The 24,332-nt window shown below is 39.2% G+C and overlaps 1 protein-coding gene across 1 annotated transcript in view; it reads left to right on the top strand.

Annotated features, from left to right (window-relative positions):
• The window catches only part of SGMS1 (sphingomyelin synthase 1), a 286,000-nt gene that overhangs the window by 141,281 nt on the left and 120,387 nt on the right, over window positions 1-24,332 (top strand). Inside the window, exon 4 of the mRNA XM_028511456.2 lies at window positions 8,727-8,869. The gene's annotated coding sequence lies outside the window, so the exon portion shown is untranslated. The remainder of the gene's footprint in view (window positions 1-8,726; window positions 8,870-24,332) is intronic.

Below are 24,332 nucleotides of genomic sequence, written 5' to 3'. Positions count from 1 at the left end.
CTTTTTAGCCACATGCCTTTTAGTAGGTACATCAGATATAGTCTTATGTCAACTTATTTAGATATTTTATTTCTTCTCCCTCTCAAGTAGCAGAATTAGAAAGTTCCCTTTTGGAACTGTGTTCCCATTTTGACCCCTTCTTTTTGAAAGTACTTAAGATAGAATGAAATATTCCTGCAGGTTGTCATGCCATTTGAACGTGGAGTATAGGTTCCTCAATGATTTTCTGTTTAATTTGCCTGTCTGCATCTGTGACTTTCTCTGAGGGACATCATGTTCTTTTGATATTCCCACTGCAGTGGGAAAGCATACAGAGAGATAAAACAAGTTAACATGTCAGAAAATCAGACCTTGTGAAGTGCTAGGAATTCCTTTGAGATGTCTTCTTTGAGACAGAAAGATAAGCAGGCCTACTTTGCAAGTGACAGAATCTTCAATTTTTTTTGGTAATTCAGACGACTGTGGACCCTGAATTACTTGGTTGTTTTCCTTTAAATGATTCATGGGTGGGGACAATACAATATATTCAGTATCTAATTATAATGACCTCTTTTTCTGTGAACTTTCTCCTTTCTGTTTTTGGTGTCTCTAGGCCTGCATAGAAGCAGAAAAGGGGAGCAGCTTGGCCTCCTCTGCTAAGTGTTGAACTTTGGGCACCATTCTTACCTGCTTTGAGTCAATCTTCTTATCTGTCTGTAGGCTTCATAGCAATTAGAAGATCAAATGAGATGATGATGCCACAGTAATAGTCTAGCTGCTGGCACATACTGGTTTGTCTATTATCTTTATAGATGTTTTTGTGCCTATAGAAAGGAGGTCCAGACTCCCTGTGCCCCCGCTGCTCTTCCCTCTGCTCCCTCTTTCCCATCTCACCCTCAGCAGTACATTCGTCCTGGATGATAAAGGCCCTTTCCTTTCTGTTTGTATCATAAAACAGCTTGTCTGTCCCAGAGTCTCTGGAGAACTTGCAAGCTGGCCTCACACAACCACCCAACCTGTCCAAACACCTTCCTCAGGCTCATCTACGCTTTCTGAAATAATATCCCCTTGCAGTCAGCGACTACAGTACTTGCTTCTCTCTTCCTAAAGCATTTTGTTTTAGTCTAGATATTGCGAGTCTTAGACTCTCGGACAGGTCCCTGGAAAATACCTTTTCCATCAGGCTAAACTAATGTGTGGCATTCAAAGTCAGGGCAGTGGTGACTTTGGGGAAGAGTGGTGGCCACACACGTGTGTTCCCTTATGGAAAGTTAAGCAAGCCAGTCAAGATTTCTGTGCTTTTCTGTCTGTATGTAATACAAACATTGTTCCAAACGTTTATTAATTTTAAAGAAACTACCCCTTTCTTCAGGTATCATAATGCACGTATGTACTTACAATCATTGTCACATGCTGCATAATGCATTTCAGGTGGACCCCATAGAGGAGGGTGGTCTCATAAGATTGTACTGGAGGTGAAAAATTCCTGTTGCCTAGTGCCGTGGTAGATTCTGCTTGTGCCATCTCTGTCGTTAGTGATGGGCTGCTCGGCCCAGTCCGGTGAGTTTCCCACAGGCACCCCATCCCATTTAACTGGACTGACCCTCATGGGTTATTGCTTTGCACAACACCCTTCAGCAGTAACCGTTATGAAACTTTGAGGGGAAAAAATGTTTATTTACAGGCCCTGGAACTACACGGCAGTCCAGGGGGCACACAGCCAGGCAGAGGTTAGAGAGAGAGAGAGAGAGAGAGAGAGAGAGAGAGAGAGGGAGAGCATGGGCCTGAGATTCTGCTTTATTGGGGTCCAGGGTGGGGGCTTAGGATTTAGTCACCAGGCTCACTCTTTGCTGGTCAATTTAAAACATAAGGTAAGGAATTTAAAGCTCAGGAAGAGAAGGAAACAAGTAGTTCAAATGGTCAGTTATCTAAATCAACCAAGATCTCTGAAACAAAGGTGCCTTAGTTCGTGGTGGGGGATGGGCGTGTGGGGTGGCCTGGCTCTTCCTGGTCTTGTGGCTGCAATGTGTTTATTCCAGATAGCCTTCCTTGAAGGGATGCCTCTTTGAAGTGGAGGCCTGGGCCGGACAATCAAAGCTTAAGCATTCAAGAAAGAAAAGCCAACTGTCAGGGGTTCTACCACAGTTACTCTTGTTTGGGGTGATGCTGGTGTAAACATACCCACTGTGCTACCAGTCCTGTAAGAGTACAGCACATACAGTTGCAGTAGCAGGCTGTATCATCAGGTTTGTGTAAGTGCATTCTGTGATGTTCACAGGATGGCACATTTCTTCGAACATACTCCTGTTGTTAAGTGGCGTGTAACTCTGCATTCACATATGTTTTCAAAGGCTTGTATTTCATTTTTAGTTGAGAATGTCTTTCATGAAATTAAATGAGGAAGCATGTCTAAGCCTTTAAGATGCTGTGGGTTAAACTCTCTAAGCTCTTTGATCCTGCAAATATGCATATGGACTCTAGTTCCACTTGGTATTGATTTTGTTTTAGTAAAACTGAAAATTTAAACATGTTGCTACCCCTTTCACCCACAGGTATAATTCTTATAGTTTGAAAATATGCTTTCTTGCTTCTTTATCTTTCTGTATATTGTTCATTAGCAGTAATGTACCTGAATGGACAAAAGATAATTCATAAATGTATGATTTTAAAACTCATGGTACATACCATTATATGTACTTGGTGTGCAATTATGTATTGGCATTGTATGCACATGCTTGCTTCTGTCTGGGTTTGCCTTGGACAGCTTCCTCTGAACACCGACTGAGGCAGGAATTACCTGGGAAGTGGGAAAGACCGATTTTACTCTGCATAGAGTGAATAATAGTGACCTTGGATTTTAGGGTTTTTCTTAAAAGTAGCTTATTACCTGAAGAATGAACTTTAATTTACCTGTTTTCTCCTAGATTGGAAAGAAGGCTGATGAAGAAAAATAACATGAATCAAATAAATGGATTTGTAATTTCTTTATGGACTTTTTAATGCTTGGTTTATATTTTCCCATGTTTTCCCACCGAAAAGAACTAAACAATTTCTGTGGCTAACTTGAATATGTATGGAATGGTTTGGGTATATAGATGTAACAATGAACATTTATCCATTTAATCAATTTAGTTGTATATGTATATTTAATCACATATTTATATAAAACAATAATCCTTTTTTCTATCTCAGAATATTTTTCTTCCAACTCAATGTACATATTTGATATCAGTGTCTTCATTATTAGAGTCACATTTTTGAAGCCTCCAATACCATTTTCCACATCAGTTATCATTTTAGTTTGCGATACAGCACTTCTGAAATTCACGTATGGTGCTGTAATTGTAAATTTTATTCTAAGTCACAAGTGACCATTTGCATAATGTCAGGACAGTTGCCATTTCCATTATTTCTGTGCATGTGAACGCCAGAGATCTCCATGGTGTAACAGGTTGTGGATCTGTTTTGTCAGGTTGTCTTTCCTCCCTCCATCCCTCCCTCCCTCCTCTCTCTGCCTTCATGTGTTCATTAGTTTGTTTTATTTATCTGGGGGTAATTACATGCACATGGTTTCAAATTCAAATAGTGCTACATCGTGGAGCAAAGTAGGTTTACAGTTGTGGGTACATAAAACAGTCTATTCTTGTATTGTTTGTTAATTATTGTATTATTTTCCATATGAACAACTGTAAACCTACTTTTGTCCCACTCTGTATAATAGTCATTCCCTGTTCATTTTCTATTTCTATTACTCCTTTAGCCAATGGTAGCCCTTTTTCACTCTTAGCTGTATTTTCTGGTGTTCACCTGCCTATTCCTAAACAACACAGTGTGGGCTTTAAGCACCATTTATTGGTTTCTGTTTAAATTTTAGGCTGATACATTGATTCCCTGCTGAGAATTTGCCTCTCATGTACAACCCTTTACTCTCAGTACACACTTCCTCTCACTGTTTCTCCATTCTCTGGGTGCAGCATGTTACGGTCTGTGGTTAAATCAATATTCAACGTTTACTTTATTATGACTATATTTTGTTCATGGTTGAACTTTATGATACCCACGTTGAAACGTCTCCGGCCATTGTGCTTCACAGTTGGTTGTGTATGAGCTCTTTTATTTATCTGGAAAATGTTTGGCTCTTTTCTTTATCCCCAGAATTCTGAAATTTCATATTGGGACAGAGGTCTTAATGGTTTTTTGATATTCACAGTCCTTTCAATTCAGAAACTCATATCCTTGAAAGCTGGCAAGCTTTCCCGTACTATTGCCTTGATAATTTCCTTTCTGTCTTATTCTGTTTTCTGCAAGTCTGTCTGTTGGATATTTGGACGTACTGGTTTGATTCTCTAATTTTCTTATGTCTTTTTTTTTTAGCTCTTTTCTATCTCTTAGTGTTTTTGCTCTGCTTTCTGAGCAGAGGTTTTCTTAGATTTATTGAACTTTTACTTTCTGCTAGTGTATCTGTAATTTCAATTTAATTTTTAAATTGAGTAATTTCTTTAAATAGGATCCTCTTTTTGTTTCATGGATGCAATATTTCCTCTTTTCCTTTGAGAATATGAATTGTATTATTTTGCTGTTTTCTTGCACTTTTTACACTTTTCCTTTCCCTGTGTTCCCTCTTTCTATGCACTTGTTTTCGTCCCTGACTTTAATGTTAGAAGCTTTTCTCAGAGGAATGGGGAGGCTTTCGTTTTCTGTTTACATTTAGGAGTGAGGCAATGAAAAGTGGAGTAGAGCTTGTGGCCTCCTGGGCTTTGGGCAGGGACCTGGCCATTTGAGTTGGTGACTCCTGTAGACCTCAGAATCTGCAGGCTTTTTTTTTTTAATTATCTTTCAGTTTCACCAAAAGGCTAAAAGCCTGCCTGTGAGGATTTGAAGGAACAATGTGGGGGGAAAGGAGCCAGAGGTCTCACTGTCCAAGCCTGTAAATGCTAGATTTTAATGCTTTTCTTTTAACCTTATTTGATGCCTTTGAGCCTTGCTGTATTCCTTTCTCCAGAGAATAAACTGCCTCCTGTTAAGGGACGAGGGGTGGCTTGTCTGGCTCTGCCAGGTGGGGAAAAGATCTTGGGTCCTAATTGCCCCTCTTTTATACACACACACACACACACACACACACATTTACATATATATAAATTTATATATGTATATATTTGCTTAAAACAATACACATTTATTATCTTGCCATTTGCCATTCTGTAGGGCAGAGGTCTGACATGGGTCTCTCTGGGCTAACCTGGACGTGCCAGCAGGGCTGCAGACTCTAGAGGAGAAACCCTTCCCCTGCTTTTCCAGCATCTGGAGGCTGGCTGCCCCTTGGGCTCTCAGTCCCCGTCCCTCGTTTTAAAGGAGCAATAGTAGGTCAGCATTCCTCTGACCTCATTTTCTGTCTCCCTTTTTCACTTTTAAGGACCCTGTGATTACAGGGGACCCACCTACATAATCCACGATAATTTCTCTCTTTCTTTTATTGAGTAAAAACACAAACCATATAAAATTTACCATCGTAACCATTTTAAGTGTATAGTACAACAGTATTAACTATATTCACATTGTTGTGCAACAGATCTCTACAACTTTTTCATCTCGAAAAACTGAATCTCTATACCCACTGGACAACTCTTCTTTTCTCCCTGCCCCCAGAATCTGCCAACCACCATTCTACTTTCTTTCTCTAAGAGTTTGACTGCTTCAGATGCTGTATGTAAGTGGAATCTTATGGTATTTGTCCTTTAATGATTAGCTTATTTTACTTAGCCTAATGTCTTTCTTGTTCTCCCTGCGGTAGCATAGGATAGGATATCCTGCTGTTTAAGAATAAATAATATTACTTTTAATTTATTGTTTGCTTCATCACACAGATCAGGAACAATGTTGTACAGAAATAGTGGTAACTGGCAACCTTACTTCATTCCTGATTTCAGATTTTCAGATTTCCACCTTAAGTATATGTTTGCCATAGTTTTTATTTGGTATCTGTATTTTATTAGGTTAAGGAAGTTATCATCTATTTGTAATTTTCTAAGATTTATTTTTAAAATAATGTTATACATGGATGATAATTTTTTTATCAAATGATGTTTCATCAACTATTATAATAATCTTATATCTTTCCTTCTTTATTGTTAATATGGTAGATTACTTTGACTTTTGAATGATACCCCACCTGTTCTTTGTGAAATAAACAAAACTTGCTCTGGGGGGAAAAAAAAGTTTTGTTTCTGGAAAAGAAAAAAAGAAATATACCACATTTTCTTTATCCAGAAGTGAATTGCTAGATCATAGGGTAGTAGTGTTTTTAAATTTTTGAGGAACGTTAATACTGTTTTCCATCGTGGCTGCACCAGTTTTGCATTTCTACCAGTGTGCACCAGGGTTTCCTTTTTTCCACTTCTTGCCAATACTTGTTTGTTTGTTTTTTAATAGTGGCAGTATTTACAGGTGTGAGTTGATGACATGTCATTTTGTTTTGACTTTCATTTCCCTAATGATTAGTGGTGTTTAGCATCTTTTCATATGCTTCTTGATCATTTGTATATCTTTTTGGGAGAAATATCTATTCAAGTTCTTTGCCCATTTTTTCAGTTGGGTTATTTGTTTTTGCTATTGAATTGTAGGAATTCTTTATATATTCTAAATATTAACTCCTATTATATATATCATCTGCATATATTTTCTCCCATTTTTCAGGTTGCCTTTTCATTCTGATTATTTCCTTTGCAGTGCTGCAGTTTTGCAGTTTGATGTAGTCCTGTTTGTCTGTGTCTGCTTTTGTTGTCATATCCTAGAAATCATTGCCAAATCTAGTCGTAAGAATTTGCCCCTGTGTGGTTTTTTTTTGGAGAAATTTTATAGTTTCAGGGCTTGTATTTAGGTGTTGAATCGATTTTGCATTAATTTTTATATATGGTGTAAGGTAAGGGCCTCACTGCTTTTTACACAAGCCTTTCAGCCAGTCCCCTCTTTTGCACTCCTTCCCCAGGAACCAGCAGCTCCATTTCCTAAGCCTTATGCTGCAGCAGACAGCTGGCTTTTCGTTGGCTCCTCAGGCCATGAGGTTCTGGCCTCCTCTGCTCAGTTCAGCAGTCATCTCTGCTTTCAGCTTCCAGCTTCCAAAATGCCATTATTGTCTGTTATCTGCTCGAATATACTTTTCTGCTCTTTTTTCTTTATGAATTTATATCTTTCTCTCTCTTTACTATAATTTTGATCAGGATTTAGAAAGAAGCAGAGATAAACAACCCTATGTATTGCTTTTTAAAATGATATTTAAAAGGCTTTTTAAAAACAGTATCTCCTATTTTCTATCATCAGTTCTTACCTCCAAAAATAATTGTTCAGTTTATTCCTTTGCTTCCTTTTGTTAACCAGTTTCTGTGTCAAGTGACATATAAATATCCAAAGCTAGCACTAATTTGTATTAATTATTTTATTATTCAAAATAAACTGAGATTTTTGTTTTTAGTATGAGACTTAGCAAGGCCTCGAATATAAGGCGACACCCTATTTCCTGAGATATTTTAGGGGAACCCTCTGATTCCCCTTGATCCTAAGTTGTGTATAATGTTTATAGTATCAGATGATGTTCCTTTACGTGAATATTTTTTTACTCTGAACCTTTCATTGAATACTTATTAGCTAATGTAATGGCAAGAGAGTCCTGTGTTATTTTTAGTTAGCTGTGTCAGTGGCTTTCTACTGTATTTTTTATTTATAGGTGTAGCACTATTTCTGACAGGATGAAGAATGATTAAATGAAGGATTGCCTGGTACGACAAGGTCCTCAGGCACTTTTGAGAGTGGGTTTTTGTTGTTGTTGTTGTTGTTGTTCCAAAAATTGTTTCCTCACAGAGCTAGGCCTGTAGGTTGGCTGAAGATATTAGCTACTCAGTTTGGTACGTGGAAGTGCCAGGGATGGGCTTCAAAGATCCTTGTGAATTTGAGTGGTAGTAGAATAGGCTTAGCTTTCGTCAGGTGCTCAGTGATGTGGGGCTTATATGATCCTGAAAACGGTTGAGAACCCATTTCTAATAGATTTTTCTAGGGAAAAAATAGAATGTCAGTGATTAAATTAAACATGATAAAATGCTACCTTGCCAGCTACCATTAGATTCTACATTCTTTCACATGTAAGTAAAAATCACTATAAATGAGGAACTAACTGAACAACTAACGTCCTATTTCTCTGTCAGATGCAAAACATTGTATCTAGCTCCCCAGTTACGCAACACCCATTTTCACATATGTAACTATAAAAGGTATTATTTGTGAGGGTGATGTTTGGGTTTTAGAGAAATGACTGTCTTTTTTATCAGTCAACTTGTGAGGAGGTTATCAGTTACCCTTTGCTTTCATATCGATGCTGCTGTACTTCATTTGTGAAAATCAGTTATTTGTTGACAGTGATAATCAGTAAATATATAAAAGACATACCTCTATGTGATAGAAGGCCACAGACTTTAGTTTTCAATTAAGAAAAGATGGGGTAAGTTTTATGTTATGTATATTTTACAACAATAACAAAGAAGGAAGGAAGGAAGGGAGGGAGAGAGGGAGGGAGGGAGATTGTTCAAAGATTGGGTAGGTGGTGAGAAAGGTCAATTGGGAATTTTTTGTTTACAATCTAATAATTTAATGCTTTTATTTATAGTGAGGTCTACTGGATTTATAAACTCTCTTTCAGCTTTAAAATTTTATGATTTCGTTTCCAAAGTGGTTAAACTTAAACTGCTATTCTCTTTTAGGTACACCATTGAGTCCTCTGGGATTGACAAACGTGTCTGGTTGGGAAACATATGAAATAGAAGACAAGACCTGCCTCAGGAAGTGTACATGAGAATAACTTTCAAGGAACCTGTCGATAAATGCGCAACAGTGGCTGTTGGAGGTATGTACGGCAATAGCCTTGAGCTTGGCGTGAATGTAGCGTGACCCACTCTGCTATCCTAAGTCAAGTTGAGCCATTGTCTGGGAACAGAGGCTGTTCTTAGGGCAGGACTTCATCCTGTCTTCTCAAATATGCTAGTGGCCATTGTTCTCCAAACTTGACTGTGTGGTGGGATGTCACTCTTGTGTCTTCCTTGAGACAGCTCTGACTCAGGCCCTCTAGAGTCCTTTCTAATTTCTGAAGAACAATAGAGGTGGCAGCGGCAGTGTTAGACTCTGGAGAGATGAAAGTGATAACAGAGTTCCAGCCAGAGGCCTCACTGCCTTCTCTTCTGGGAACGGGACAGTCAGTATCAAAGCTTGTGAACATGAGTCCTTGGAATCAGCTGTTATTTGTTGGCTTTACGCTCACCTTGAAAGTCACCAAGGTGGTATCTGATTGGTTGGTGACTGTATCAGATTGACTGTTCCCGGTTAGTCATTAACTTTGACCTGTTTGTCTTTTTGACCCCCAACCCCGAGTTACAGTGTTACTTGGTTACTTCATTTTCTTGCTTTATAGCTTTTAATTCTTATCTCCTGAATAACTTTTATGTCAAGGTCACGGTCACTTATTATTTAATATCCTGTGACCTTGGGTGGGCGTCTGGCTTTTGATGCACTGGCTCTTTTTTTATGGCCTAGCTTGTGTCATGTTATATAGTACCTTGATCTTTTAAGGTTTTTTTTTTCCATGTACCAATACAGAACACCATAGACATATCCCACACCAGGTATTTTACATTTCTGATCATCATACCATCATAAAAAGTTTAAACGAGTTTAATTTTCTGGATGAGGATACTGAGGTTCTAAGTGGTTAAATGACTGACCTACTGTTTCCCAGAAGAGTCAGTGACGGAAATCTGGACTGAGCACTAGGTCTGTGTGTCTCATTTTGTGCTATAGAAACAGTATACCATGCTGTCTCCCCTTTTTGAAGCAGGGTTTGAAAAATATCCTAATGTTTGTAGAATTTTTAATCTTCTTCTTTACCTTTTTTTACTGTTATTTTCTACTTTCTCCCATTTCATGACATCTTATTTGGTTTGTAATTCTACTTACAACATTTAATTAGCATAGCAAAATGAAATATTTTCAACAATTACTGTTTCATGTTACTGAGAGTATATCATTGGTCTGAGACATTATTAAAATATGCCCTTTTCCTAACATATACTCTGTTGTCTTTATTCATACATTCTGAGGTGATTATGAGGCCAGTGTGGGAGATAGGAGTGAACGTTTATACTCCTAACACAATGCGATAGTGTCTGTGACATCATTTGCACCATTACTCACATCCCTTTAGTATAGAGTCAGTGAAGATGATATAGGAGAAGAATGATGAGACTTTGCCCAAAATCTTATGTAGTTCACAATGTGGTTTCAGAGCCTGACTCCTTCAAAATGTGGAACAGCTATTAAAGTGCTTTGTGAGGAGGGCTCAGGGACCACTTTCAGTGTATATAGCTCTCTAAGTTCGACCTGAAGGATGTGTGTTTTAAATTTGAGTTTAAAAATAAATAGTATGCACTTTAGTTTTTCAATAGTGGGCTACATGATTTGAAAGTCTGTGTATCTAGGCTTCTAAAATATTTTTATTGAATTACCACATGGTGTACATACTGATAAATACAGGGTCTGGCACAAATAACGCCATTTTATTACAAAATCATAAGTGTGCAATTCTGTAACATAATAATATCACACTTAAGCACACCATATGCCATTTTAAGTGAAATGTTCAAATTAAAACTATAAATTATTCCAGTCATTACCCTACCAGCCACACTCAAGCAAGCCTTAACTTCTGCCAGATCCTGTATTTTATTTTTGTTTTTTAAGAGATTTTCTTTATTTTTAGAGCTAGGGGAAGGGAGAGAAAGAGGGGGAGAGAAGCATTGAAGAGAGAGAAACATTGATCAGTTGCCTCTCACACATGCCCAGCCAGGGACCTGGCCCAGAATGCTGGTATGTGCCCTGACTAGGAATTGAAATGGAGACCTTTTGGCTTGTGGGAGGACACCCAACCCACTAAGCCACACCAGTCAGGGATATATACTGATAAACACTTTAAATTTGCACTAAATTCTTGGGAGATAGGTATGGTCAACCTTCTTTGACAGATAGATGAGCTGAGACTTGTAACATAATAAAACTTGCCCAAGCTCATGCATTTAGAGAATGGTGGAGCCAGACCCTGAGCCTAGAGTTGTTTGGTTTCAGGGACTGTGCTTTTTAACAATCACTCTTCCTTGCTGATTACATGCAACGATGACAATTACATTGCAAACATGTCTAAGAATTTTGTTAGGCTTTGCATCAATACAAAGGCAGTCTTACATAAGTGAAGAGGCCTCATTCTCACAGAAATGATTGCTTCTACTGAAGGCCTGGTGTAGTCACTGATGAGGCTGCATCCAAATCATGACAATTCTGGTTTTTGATGGGACTGAGCCATTCTTGAGAACTAGGAGGTGTGTCTACTCCCAACGTTTGTCATTTCCCACAATGCCCTTACTATGTTGCCAGGAACAATTGGGCTCAACTCACCTTAGCAGCTGCGTGAATAAGTTATTCCTTTCAAAGCAATTGGGACTGGAGTTTGGCCAAACCGTCCCACAGTTAAGGACAGCCCAGGCATTTATATTCAATATATGAATCTCAAAATTTACAGAAGGTACAAATCTCAAAATTCCAGGTATACTGTATCAATTTTACTGTAAGCAAAATTTCTTTTTGTTTTTAAATGTTTTATTCCTGATTCTAAATAGAAAATTTGGTAAGCATTGAAAACAAGAAAATACAAAAAACCACTCAAGAGTAGCCACTGATAATATTTTGATGTAGATGCTTCCAGATTTTATCCCTATGAATGTGTTTACCTCTTAAAAAGAACAAAATTCTCGGACTTCCGGCAAGATGGAGGAATAGGTGGACGCACCGTACCTCCTCGTACAACCAAGATTAGAAAACCAATAATTTACAACAATAATTTACTATCAGAATAACACCCAGATCCGGCAGAGGATTTATCTGAATGGAAGTCGGGCAGCCAAGAAGTTGAAGTAGACGCGTTCATCCGGACTGGTAGGAGAAGACGAGCCGGCGGGCGCGGGGCTGGCTCCGGTCGGCGGCGCGCGGAGGTCGGGGGAAGGTTTGGCGCGAAATCAGCGCAAAAGCCATCCGGCACGTAAGAAGGCAGCGGTGATCCCTGAGTACGCAAGCTGTGGCTGGCAGACCCAGAGGGGTAGCGATTGTGGACCAGGGCAGAACTCTGGGCCCGGAAGCCCAGACAAGGGTCTGAGTCCAGGGGAACGGAACTACCGCCATTGTTTGCTCCCGCCCTGCCCCCACATATAACGTCACAATCTAGCGACCGGGGTGCCCAGCCCAGGTGAGCACCTAAGGCTCTGCCCCCCACCATAACAAGAGCAACCAGACCGGGAAAAAAAAAAAAGGAGAGACGGGGGAAAAAAAAAAAAACACCATGTTTTCAACAGAGCAGATCAGTCCCCCAGGACTCATCCTTTTGAGCGACCAAGAATTAGCCAATCTATCAGATGCGCAGTTCAAAACACTGGTGATCAGAAAGCTCACGGAACTGGTGGATTTTGGACGAAATCTAGATGAAAGAATGCAGATTACCATAAAACAGATGCAGGAAGACACGCGGAGGAGAGCCAATAGTGAAAGGAAGGAATATGAGTTTCAAAACAATACAGTGGACCAGAAGGAAAATAGTATCAACCAAGCAGGAAAGCATGATGAAATAAGAATTCAAAAAATTGAGGAAAAGATTAAGGGCATCCAAGACACCTTTAAACGTTCCAATATCTGAATTATAGGGGTACCAGAATCAGAAGGGGAAAAGCAACAGATTGAGCACGTATTTGAACAAATAATAAAGGAGAACTTCCCCAATCTGGCAAAGGGAACAGTCTTCCAAGAAATCCAAGAAGCTCAGAGAGCCCCAAAGAAGTTGGACCCAAGAAGAAACACACCAAGGCACATCATAATTACATTAGCCAAGGTAAAAATGAAGGAGAGAATCCTAGAAGCAGCAAGAGACAAGGGGACAGTAACCTACAAAGGAGTTCCCATCAGACTGTCAGCTGATTTCTCCAAAGAGACCTTACAGGCAAGAAGGGGCTGGAAAGAAATATTCCAAGTCATGAAAGACAAGGACCTACATCCCAGATTGCTCTATCCAGCAAAGCTCTCATTTAGAATGGAAGGGCAGATAAAGTGCTTCTCAGATAAGGTCAAGTTAAAGGAGTTCATCATCACCAAGCCCTTATTTTATGAAATGCTAAAGGGACTTATCTAAGAAAAGAAGATAAAGAAAAGACATGTATAGTAAAAAGACAGCAAACTCACAAATATCAACAACCACCTAAAGCAAAACCAAAAGAAACTAAGTAAACAACTAGAATAGGAACAGAACCACAGAAATGGAGGGCACATGGAGGGTTAGCAGCAGGGGGGTGGGAGGAGGAGAGAGGGGAAAAAGGTATAGAGAATAAGTAGCATAGAATGTAGGTTGAAAATAGATAGGGGGAGGGCAAGAATAGTACGGGAAATGTAGAAACTAAAGAACTCATAAGTATGACACATGGACATGAACTAAAGGGGGAAATGTGGGTGGGAGGGGGGTACAGGGTGGAGGGGAGAGAAGGGGGGAAATGGGACAACTGTAATTGCATAATCAATAAAATATATTTAAAAAAAAAAAAAAGAACAAAATTCTCCCTGGCTGGCGTAGCTCAGTGGATTGAGCGCGGGCTGTGAACCAAAGTGTCACAGGTTCGATTCCTAGTCAGGGTACATTCCTGGGTTGCAGGCCATGACCCCCAGCAACCGCACATTGATGTTTCTCTCTCTCTCTATGTCCCTCCCTTCCCTCTCTGAAAATAAATAAAAAAATCTTTTTTATAAAGGTACAAAATTAGAATTACAGAGTTCTAGATTCATTCTTAGCATAACTTCAGTCTCCCTGTTTTATAATATACTTTTACAACATGCTAAAAGGTGGCTACAAAGTATTCCATATGGTTAATAGTATAGGTTATTCCACCCTATTATTCAGTAGACATAATCCTCATTCATTTCAGTTAGTACCTCTTCAAATTAGGGCACTGTGATAGGACAGAAGTATTAACATGAACAAGAACTCTATAATTGCCACCAGTTTTCATACATCTTATAAAGTAACTAATGATGGTTAAGAATACGATGAGAAAACCCAGACCACTTCCTAGACCACACCATACAATGACCCTGACATCCAAATTTCCCAGTACAAGCGCTGTGCAGGAAGGAAACACTAGAAGTTCTCTTTTGACCTGGAAAGTTTGAAAACTCTTTGTTCTTTCATGGAAGTGACTCACCTATGACAAGTAACTTCAGTTTTTCCATACTTAGATATAACTTTTCAAATCCTGAGTTGCAGGTGTTTTGGGCCTGCTACCTGCTTAAATGTGATTAATGCTTAATGTCCAAGTTAATGACGAATCCCCCACCTCTCTTTTTTTTTGTCTAAATATGTCACATGGACCAAAGCTGCAGCTGCACGTGACGAGTGACGCTGTTTTTGCGATTTCTTGGAGAGAGCCTCACAAAGCAGTCCTGAGTGGCTTCTCCTGCACTGACGAGGTCCGTGCTCCTGGGGATCACAGTGCTCACACTGAGGCGATTGCCACTGACACAGGCGACCATTTCATAGAAGCGTTGTACTTAGGCAGATACGGAGCTGGGGCTATTATCTATTATTCCTCATCATTCTTATAAACTATCATTATTAAATTAAATCATCATTATTGTCATCCTCAGTGGGCCATAGGTTTTCTTTCCCAGGTATCTTATTGCCCTTGGGATTCCAACATGCCCGGGGGTGGTTTGGTGGGGGGTAGTTTGGGATGGGGAAGGACAGAGCCTTAGACTGCCTTATCGTTTTATCAACCAGCAGCTCTGCTTTTATGTTTATGTGTTGAACTTCCACAAAATTTTGCATATAAAAAAGCACCGCTGCTTTTCAGGGAAGTAAAGACTGGGACACGTTGTGGTCTGTCGAACTTATGGGCAGATGAAAAACAAAGGGAAGTTAGCCATTCTACAGTATTGCCTCCAGTTCCATTACGCCGTGATTCTCCTGCAGGGACACACACAGTCCTTCTGGGCCCTCTAGATGGAACCTACAGACAGACCTGTTCCCAGCAAGGGGGCTTCCACAGAGCTGTGCCAGAAGTGCTAAGGTTAGGAGAGATGGCATGATAGCCTCACAAGAATCTGTGGTAGAAAGTAACCTTTTTGTGTTGGGGTCAGCAAATGGTAGTGACTGGGGCAGGGTGGTTCAGGGGGACAAGTGACAAAGGTAGATAAACAAGGACATTTCAGACTTGGATAAATGATATGAAGATAATAAAATAGGGTGACAGTGTGTCTGGGGGTAGGAAAGACTATTTTAAATTTGATCTAAAATATATAACCTATGTCTTGCTGACTGTTTACTTCTTGTACTACCAATATTGTTAAATTCACTAGCTTTCTTCACGAGAAAAGGTGAGATTCCTGTCCAAATTGTGTATTTTGTAGGAACTAAGGAATTAAGATGTTTCTCAGTGGTGGAAACTGAGATAACTTGTTTTTTCTTAAGTAGTTCGTGAAAATTGAATTGAAAAATAACAATTAATTGCTACCATGTAGCACATAAAAAGAAATTTTAAATCCATTTCAGGGAAAAATGAGATCTATCACTCGTGAGGATTGAAGATAAAGAAATTGGAAGTGTAAGGCGACCAGGGTTCTGGTTTAGGTGCTTCCTGCTTCCTGTCTGTCTCTCTCACTTTTACCGTCTCTTACTTCATTGTCACCTCACAGGTGCATTGGAAAGAAGTCATTTGTTCTTCTGTAGTCATTTTTGTTGGGGTAGCAATTTAAGGTATCTAGCATGTAATTCTGCAGAAATGCTAAGACCTATTTTTATTGCTTTGTTTTTAGTAGGGACTTCTAATAGATGAGGTGGGAAGACATTTAGGGCAGAAGTAAAATATTTAAAGGTTAGGTACAAGCTCAGACTCCCCATTTAGTTTGAATGTTTGCTGTAAACAGTTGGATTACATCAAGAATGAGGTGGAGAATAATTGCTGATAATATGCTTTCTGAGTTGGTGGAGACCATGATGTCTTTGAGATATTAACTTATTAAAAAGGGATTGCTTTTTCTTCATTGACTTGATTAATTACTTGCCTGATATTTTACCATGTCATATAATTTTAACCTTCTAAGTAAGGTTTTATTTCTAAATAACTCCCTCATTTTGCGGGGTTATTTACTAAATTTTTTTTGTGACATGATATTGGCTATGGATCCATATGATGATAGCCTGAGAGATTCTGATGTACTTCGGTGATTTAATTCAGTGTTATTCATTTAATTCTGAATTAGTGAAATATAGCAAAAAGAGTTGCAATTAGTAGAATATGCCAGTAATACAAAAAGGAATCAGTTTCAAGAAGTCTCAATCAGTCTCAGGGCACACCCATATGCCCTGGCTGCTACGGCTCAGTGGATTGAGTGCCAGCCTGCAAACCAAAGGGTCACCGGTTTGATTCCCAGTCAAGGCACATTCCTGGGTTGCAGGCTATGTCCTCAGTATGGGGCACGTGAGAGGCAACCACACATTGATCTTTGTATCCCTCTCTTTCTCCCTCCCTCCCCCTCTCTAAAAATAAATAAATACAATTGTTTTAAAAAGAAGAAACATGTAACATGTACCTCTGTCACTCATTAACCTAAATGAATCACATACTGTTGTAAAATTTTTCCCCCTTGAGAATCCCATATTAGATTACTTGTGCAAATGAGCACCTCCCATCTGTGTTCCTGATTTATTCCACAGAGCCCTTCCGGGTCCACCCTTCAGTCCACATTGCTACATTAGAACACAGTTTCCTGGAAGGACCAATATATTTGGCAGGACTTAAACTAATGAGTAATTTTTTATTATGTATATTATGATGCAAAACAAATGGAATAAATGTCAATTTAGATTGGTAGAAAGCTCAAGTTATGGTGATTAGAGCAGGAATAATGATTGCCTGGTTCAGTTATATATTTGAGATTTTGAAAATTAATAGTGTATTTTAAATATTTGTCATGAAAGGAGCCAGATACATAGTCTGGTAAGTGGGCCAGCTGTATTAATTAATAGCATGATTAGTCAGCTGCACACTTACGTAAGACCATATTATGATTAGAAATTTTAAAGTGAATATTTGAGGGGCTAGGAGAAGTTTATTTATTTGGGTTTTTTTGAATAGCTATATTTGGAAGTATTAATTTTGTCAACTGTGTTAGCATAACATAGCTATACATTTAGTCATGAAAAAGGCTGTTTTTAAAATCTTTACTGTTTACATTGAATGGGTGGAAATAGTTTCTAAGGAAAATGGTTTGCATCTCGTGTTAAAAATATTTTCAGGCTTTTAAGTTATTTAATTGAAAGCATTCGCCATTTATCATTTGTTGCTCAGAATTCGAGAACACACTGTTCCTGGTGTTTTGTTTTCATCATTGCAGTTCCATTTTCCACACAGTGAGCACATTTCTGAAACATATCTGTGATGTTTTTGATAAATTGAATATATTTAAGCTGATGAGGACAGTTTACTAGTTTAAAGGAATTCTTAAGAAATCTGTTAGTAAAACAAGGAAAGCTTCCTTGATGTTGATAAGTCTTTCTCTCCTTTTTATTCAGGGTTTTTTAATTTTGGGCACTTGTTTGATAATTTTTAAATATCACATTCAAAGATGTGTTTGGTGGTTTTGCATTGACTGTATGTACTTATTTCTGTATGAATTTGGAAAAGAAACTAATAGAACACAGAGATTATACAAATATAAATAATAGTTCATTTATAGAATCTTTTCCTCTCAAAATGTTTGGTGGAAAAATGTTCATTATTAATATATCCACTTATAAACTCCCGCACAGTCAGCAAATCAATAAGAAAATATTTGAAGTCATCATTATTGTCCTGATATTTTCACATTCTACTGCTTTTCTGTCCTGTCAAAATTAATAAAATAAAATAAAACTGACTTAGTTATCTTTCCCAGTGATTGAGCCTTCTTTGGCGTTAGTGGTCAGGGGGTGAAGAACACACAGATAATCCAGAATCTGTTGCCAAACTCATTTCTGTCTTAAACTTTGTTTCCTGGAAAGAAATGTATATAGATGTCTTATTCTTGTCATTACAGTAACCCAGAATGATTTCATGCCCATGGACGTATAGCAGTTTTTTCTTCTTTCTTACATTTCTTATAGTTCATTTTTACTATATTTCCCCATTATCATTTATTCCCCCTGCACCCCCTTCCACCTTCACCCCGCACCGCGGTCACTGCACTGTGTGCCGTCCATGTACACGAGTTCTCTTTCTTCTTGCCCAGTCCTCCCCGCCCTCCAAATTCTCCCCTTTTTTTATTCTTCTTCTACTGAATCAGCTGTCCTGTGTCATATCTGACATTACTGTTCTCATTATTTAAAAAAATATATATTTTATGTACGGTTTCACATAATCTCTTCTCTGAAAGTAATGAGATCTATTTCCTGAGTGCCTTTTACGTCCGGAGGCATTTCATTCTTTGCATGGTCTCTGACGGAAACCCTGGAGCCTTGCAGGGGCCTCTGTGAGCTTCCTTTGTTCAACAAGATTTTGGTGTTACCCTTATGCTTTTGGTCCTCCTTTAGAGACTTTGGGTACTGAATAAGAAAAACAATCTCAAACCCGTGCCTTAGCGCTTATAGCCTAACGGAAGTAAGAGGGTCGACTCGATGGATAAGTAAAGTGCATGTATGCGGTATGATGATCAGAGTTCTGGCTAAAAAATAAAGTGGAGAAGTGGGTGGGAGTGTGAGTATGAGTGTGGTGTGTGTGTGATGTGTTCTCTGTAATACAAAGTAGGGAGGTCAGAGAAGGCCTCAATGAGAAAGGTAACATTCAAGTAAGGACATGAAAGAAAGGAGGGAGTGAGCTCGCTATGTCTGGGAAGAACATTCCAGGCAAGACGACAGTGAGCACCGAGGCCCAGATGCAAATCCAACATCCTTACCCGAGGCGACATGGTTTGTAAGTCATACGCAGGCCTGTCAGTCAAAGCCTCTGCTCACTCCACCACCCTGGGAAATTCTAAAAGGAAATTGTTGTTCATCTTAGGAAGCTTTCCAGCTCCTAGCAGAGTATGTTACACATGGCGAGCACAGATGATTTAACCGTGTCTGCTCTCAAGCAAAGTAATAAATAAATAGGTAGATGGATTAGTTTTCTCTGCTCAGCTAGTGCAACCTCACAATTATAACCTCCTTTCTCAAGTCTCTTAAGAGGGTTAAGAAATAACTTATAGGGAACTACCCCTTCTGGGTTTTTCTCTTGAAGTTCTTTCATTTTTATTATTTTGCTTTGAAGAATCCCTCTGTGTTTTATTTGTGAGATTTCAAAAGAATACACTCCTAACTGTGCAGAAACTGACACAAGTGGTGGCTTGGAAGGGACAGTGTGGCAGCGCCAGATGAGACACTTTTTTCTCTATTCTGTTGAGAGATATACTGCCTTTGCTGTTGTTGTGTGGAGCCTGGGACAAGGTGGCTCACTAGGAAGATGATGGACAGTGTCATTGTTAAGTCTGAATGATGAAACATTAAATTGGTAGCGGATGGAGTGAAGGGCCCACGGGGACTATGAGCCCAAAGCTTTGCATGTAGGGACCTGCCTGGTACTGAGAGCACCGCAGCACTTTCCCATTCCTCTCACACTCCCTCCCGGACAGAGGGCTAATGAGTTTTGGGGTTCCTGCCATGATTTGAGTCCATAGGTGCTTTTCTTCCTCGGTCAGAACAGAGAAACAATTTTTTAAAATTCTTTTTGGATAAAATATTTGTCAACCAATGTGCTGTTTATGGTAGTGGGGACTTTGATATTAACTGCTGTTAAGTAGCCCTGACATATTCTTATATTTCTGACCGAAGTGATTTGCTGTGTGGTTTCTCTACTCAGACTCACTGAATTTCGGTGTCAGCGAGAACCTAGTTTAATATGACTGCTGTAGTGTTTTCTCCATCCTGGAGCCAGTTGTGAGAATGACTGAAAACTTTCCTTTGCACAGGCCATTCATTCATTTTTTTTTGTATAAGAAAGAGTTAAATATATTTAAGTATATAAAGAGTGCAAGATTATACTGAATTGATTCAGGTGACATTCAAGGGAGATCCTGTTTTTTTCTAAGATGTTTGCATATTTTGAGTGAATTTTAAACCCTATTATTTGAAATAAAGAAGCGTTTGGTAATCATTTAGTTGTTCGGCCTCTGCAGTAGTGATGCCCGAAAGCAGTTCTCATCTCCTTTCGTTCATAGCTTTTATTTTCGTAGTGTGACTTTTTCTGTTTCTAGTTTCTGCTTCTTCAAACTGCTGCTTTGCACGGGCTGTCCTGGCCTCTCTACCTCATCACATTCACCTCCAACTCCCTGTGCCACCGGGACTGGCACCTGTTCATCCACTCAAACAATACACAAGGAGCACCTACTATGATACATAGCAGGCATTGTTCTAGGCACTGGGATCCAGCATTGAACCAGGCAGAGCTCCTCTTCTCATGTATTGGCTGGGGGAGAACAGACAAAGCACAGGCAAACATGTTGGATAATGGTGAGTTTTAGGAAGAAAAGTAGAGCAGAGACAAGGTACGAACTGATGGTGAGAATGGCACCTTCGATGTGGTGTTTGAGTGTTGACTGAGGGAAGAAGCCTCAGTGTAAGGGTCTCTGAGGGAAGCATGTTTCAGACATAAGAAACTGCAGTTGCAAAAACCCAGAGGTGAGATTGTATGAGCAATAACAAAGGGGCCAGTGTGGCTAGATTGGAGCGAACCGTGGGGGGTGGAAAGATGCGGGCTCAGAATGGTAGTCAGGGGCCAGATCACATAGTGTCTCTACAGGATATGAGATTCCAGGTTTTGCTCTGAGTGGAATGAGAAGACACCTGAGATCTCAAGCGGAGAAGTGATGTGATCTGACTTAGGCTGTAAATCCTCCTGGTGGTTGTGTGAAAAATATACCACAGGGGAACACAAAAGGAAGCACAGAGACCAGTTAGGAGGCTGTGGCCAAGGCCTAGGCCAAGGTGCACACACGTGGGCTGGGAGGGCAGGAGCAGTGGAGGGAAGAGAAGTGGTGGGAGTCTGGGTATATTTCTAAAGACAAGCCGACAGAATCTGGGTGTGGGTGAGATGCTGATCTGAGGAAAGAGAGATGTTCCAGATTTCTTCAAAGATTCTGACCTGAGCTGCTGATAAATAAGAGTTATCTTTTACCACAATGGGGGCAAAGTGCAGGAAGAGGAAGTCATAGGGGTGATGGAGAGTCAAGTCTTTCTTAGTTAAAATAATACCTGTTAGATATCTAAGTGGGACTATCTATAGATACAATCCTCATAAACAAGAGTTTTTAAAAGTGCCAGTGGGTCCTGAGACCAAAGCATTTGAAAACCATACCTAGAGAGTGAATGATGTAAGAGGAAAGAGAGCTGAGAATTGAATGGAACCTCTGGACCCTTGCAGAGATGGGGAAGGAAGAGCCCACTCAGGAGAGTGAGAGGGGCCAAGGAAGGACAGTCGGGAGAGTGGTGCTCTGGGGGCCGTGTAAAGGAAGCGCTGCAAGTGGAAGCCGGAGGTACACAGTGTCACGTGCTGCTGATAGGCCATATTAAAAGAAAACCGAGAACTGACCATTGGCTTTAGCAAACATTGAAGGTCACCGGTGATTTTGAAATGGATATTTTCAGTGGAATAGGGGGTAAAGGTAGGCTCAGGAGCCCCTGCCAGGTAGCTAAGTTGGTCAGAGTATTGTGCTGGTATGCCAAAGTTACAGGTTCAGTCCCCAATCAGGGCACATGCAAGAATCAACCAATGAATGCATAAATACATGGATAAACAAATCAGTGTTTCTCTCTCTCTCTTTTTCTGTACCTTCCTCTCTCGCTAAAAATCAATAATGATGATGATGATGATGATGATGATAATTAGGCTCAGGAGAGAACAGAAGGGGCTGGAGGGATTTGTATTATGACTAGATTCCTGAGAGTGAGAATTTCCCCCTCTCATCTCTTCATTTTGAGGCATAGCTTGAGTAGGACTGTCAGATTTACCTTGCATAGGACACTTAGACCAGCCGTGAGGTTGGAATGGAAGGTGTGGGCCAGTTCAAGACATAGTTGCCTTACCCTTTTTGCCATGGGTGGTATAATTTTCTTTAAGAAGATATATGTGCTGTTTTTCCTTGAGCTAAGAAACATGGTTATATGGAGTTTGTTACTAAGTTTTTCTTTCCTAAATTTATTATGCCCTCCAAAAGGAATAACTGAGTTTATTGTATTTACTTTTTGCATATTATTCATCAGTATTAAATGTTATGCTTTTAGAGGGGTAGGAGGGATAAGTAGTATGTTTTCCCCAAGTGAGGTTTTTACCAGTCTATATTCAAGAACATTTATTTAAAATTAAGGTAACTATTTATGGATATCTCTTCTACCAGACTAGAACGCTTCAACAATATGGTATAAGGTTTTCATTCTCATTTCCCTGCTGACTATCATTTTACATGGGATACAGTGGGAATTTAATATATGTTTTAGAGTAAGGTATTAGAGTATTTGGATTTATGTTTTATAATTTATTTTTCAGTCCTTTTCCCATTGTGTTGTTAAAAGTAACCTTTATATTATTAATGGGACAAATAAACTTAGGTAAAACCTAGAGAACAGATTGTTTTAAATTCCTCTTGGTTAGAACAATATCCCAAGAGTATACTCATAGGAAGCAGGGAGTACTTTTCCTTTGCTTTTATTGGGTATATATTTAACAAATGGCATGACTGTACTAAACACACACACCTTCTGTTTTTGCTTCAGAACTTTGTTTTCTAAGGTCATGAGAAGAGAAATAGTGTTGAACTGTGGGAGACTATATTTTCTTTGTAACTAATTCAAATAAATTTTTATGAACCCTTTTAATTTTGGCATAATTCATATACTATGCAATGTACAAATTTAATTGAACAGTTTAGTGAATCAACATCTCCCAGAAGATATAGAACATTTCCATTATCCCCAAGATTATCTGGTGTTCTTTCTAGTCAGCTGTCCCACCCCAGGGTAAACAGGAATATGATTTCTGTTGACAGAGCTTAGCCTTGGGTCTTCTAGAACTTTATATATGATTATACAGAGTATATTTGTATGTCTGGCTTTGTTTCCCTTAATTGTGCTTTTGAGATTTATACTTGTTAACATGTATTGATAAGTTGTTTCTTTATGTTGCTGGGTACTATTCCATTGTATGGATTTATCTATTTACCTACTGATGCACATTTGGGTGGGTTGCGATTTTTATTATAAGTGTGACTACTGTGAACATTACTGTACAGGTCTCTTTGTATCACTGGATAAGTGTATGTTTAGTTTCATAAAAAATTGTCACACATTTTCCTGAAGGGGCTATGTACATGCCCGTCGGCAGTGTGTGACGCACTCCGGTACGCCCCAGGTCTTTGCCAGCACCTGCAGCCATCGGTCTTTTCAGTGTCCGTGTTCTAGTGGGTGTAATGTGGCATCTGTGGCTTCCTGTGATTTCCTTGGTGATAACGATGTTGACAATTTTTTTTCATGTGTGTACTTATTGGCTCTTCATGTGTTTTCTTTTATAAGTATTTAGTCAAGTCTTTTGCTGGTTTAAAAATTGGGTTGTGTGACTTTTTATTCTTTGTATGCTTTTTAATTCTTGAACTATAGTAGTTCCTTATGTATTCTAGATAGAAGTCCTTTGTGAGATATATGAGTGTATATTGTGAATATTTTGCAGTTGGTGCTTGCCTTTTTGTTTTTTTAACTGTCTGTAAAAAGCAAAAGTTCTCATTTTTGATGAAGTCCAATTTATCATTGTTTTCTTTTATTTGTGTGCTTTGCCTACTTCATGGTCACAGACATTTTCTTGTGTTTACCTGCTGTGTAGCTGTAGCTCTGACGGCTAGTTCTTTGTGAGGTTAGGATTTATCCTTCTTTCCGTGTGGATATTTGTTTGTTCCTGCCCAATTTACTGTAAAGACTATCCTTATAGATACTGAATTATTCTGGCAACTTAGTCAGGAGACATCAGTTGACCGTGTATGCATATGTCTGTTTCTGCCTTCTGTTCGGCTTTGTTGTTCTTTTCATGTGCCCTTATAACCAGTACTGTCTTTTATGGAGGATTTTTGCATATAAGTGTTCTAAGTGATATAGGTCTGCAGTGTTCTCTTTGTCTGGTTTTTGTGCTGAGTTCGTGTTGGTGTATCTTGTTCCACCTGTTTATTTACCTGTGTCTTTGCAT

The sequence above is a fragment of the Phyllostomus discolor genome, chromosome 5 (genome assembly GCF_004126475.2).
Source record: "Phyllostomus discolor isolate MPI-MPIP mPhyDis1 chromosome 5, mPhyDis1.pri.v3, whole genome shotgun sequence".
NCBI lineage: Eukaryota > Metazoa > Chordata > Mammalia > Chiroptera > Phyllostomidae > Phyllostomus > Phyllostomus discolor.
Note: the sequence above shows the minus strand (reverse complement) of the source record. Positions and strands in the feature narration are given on the sequence as shown.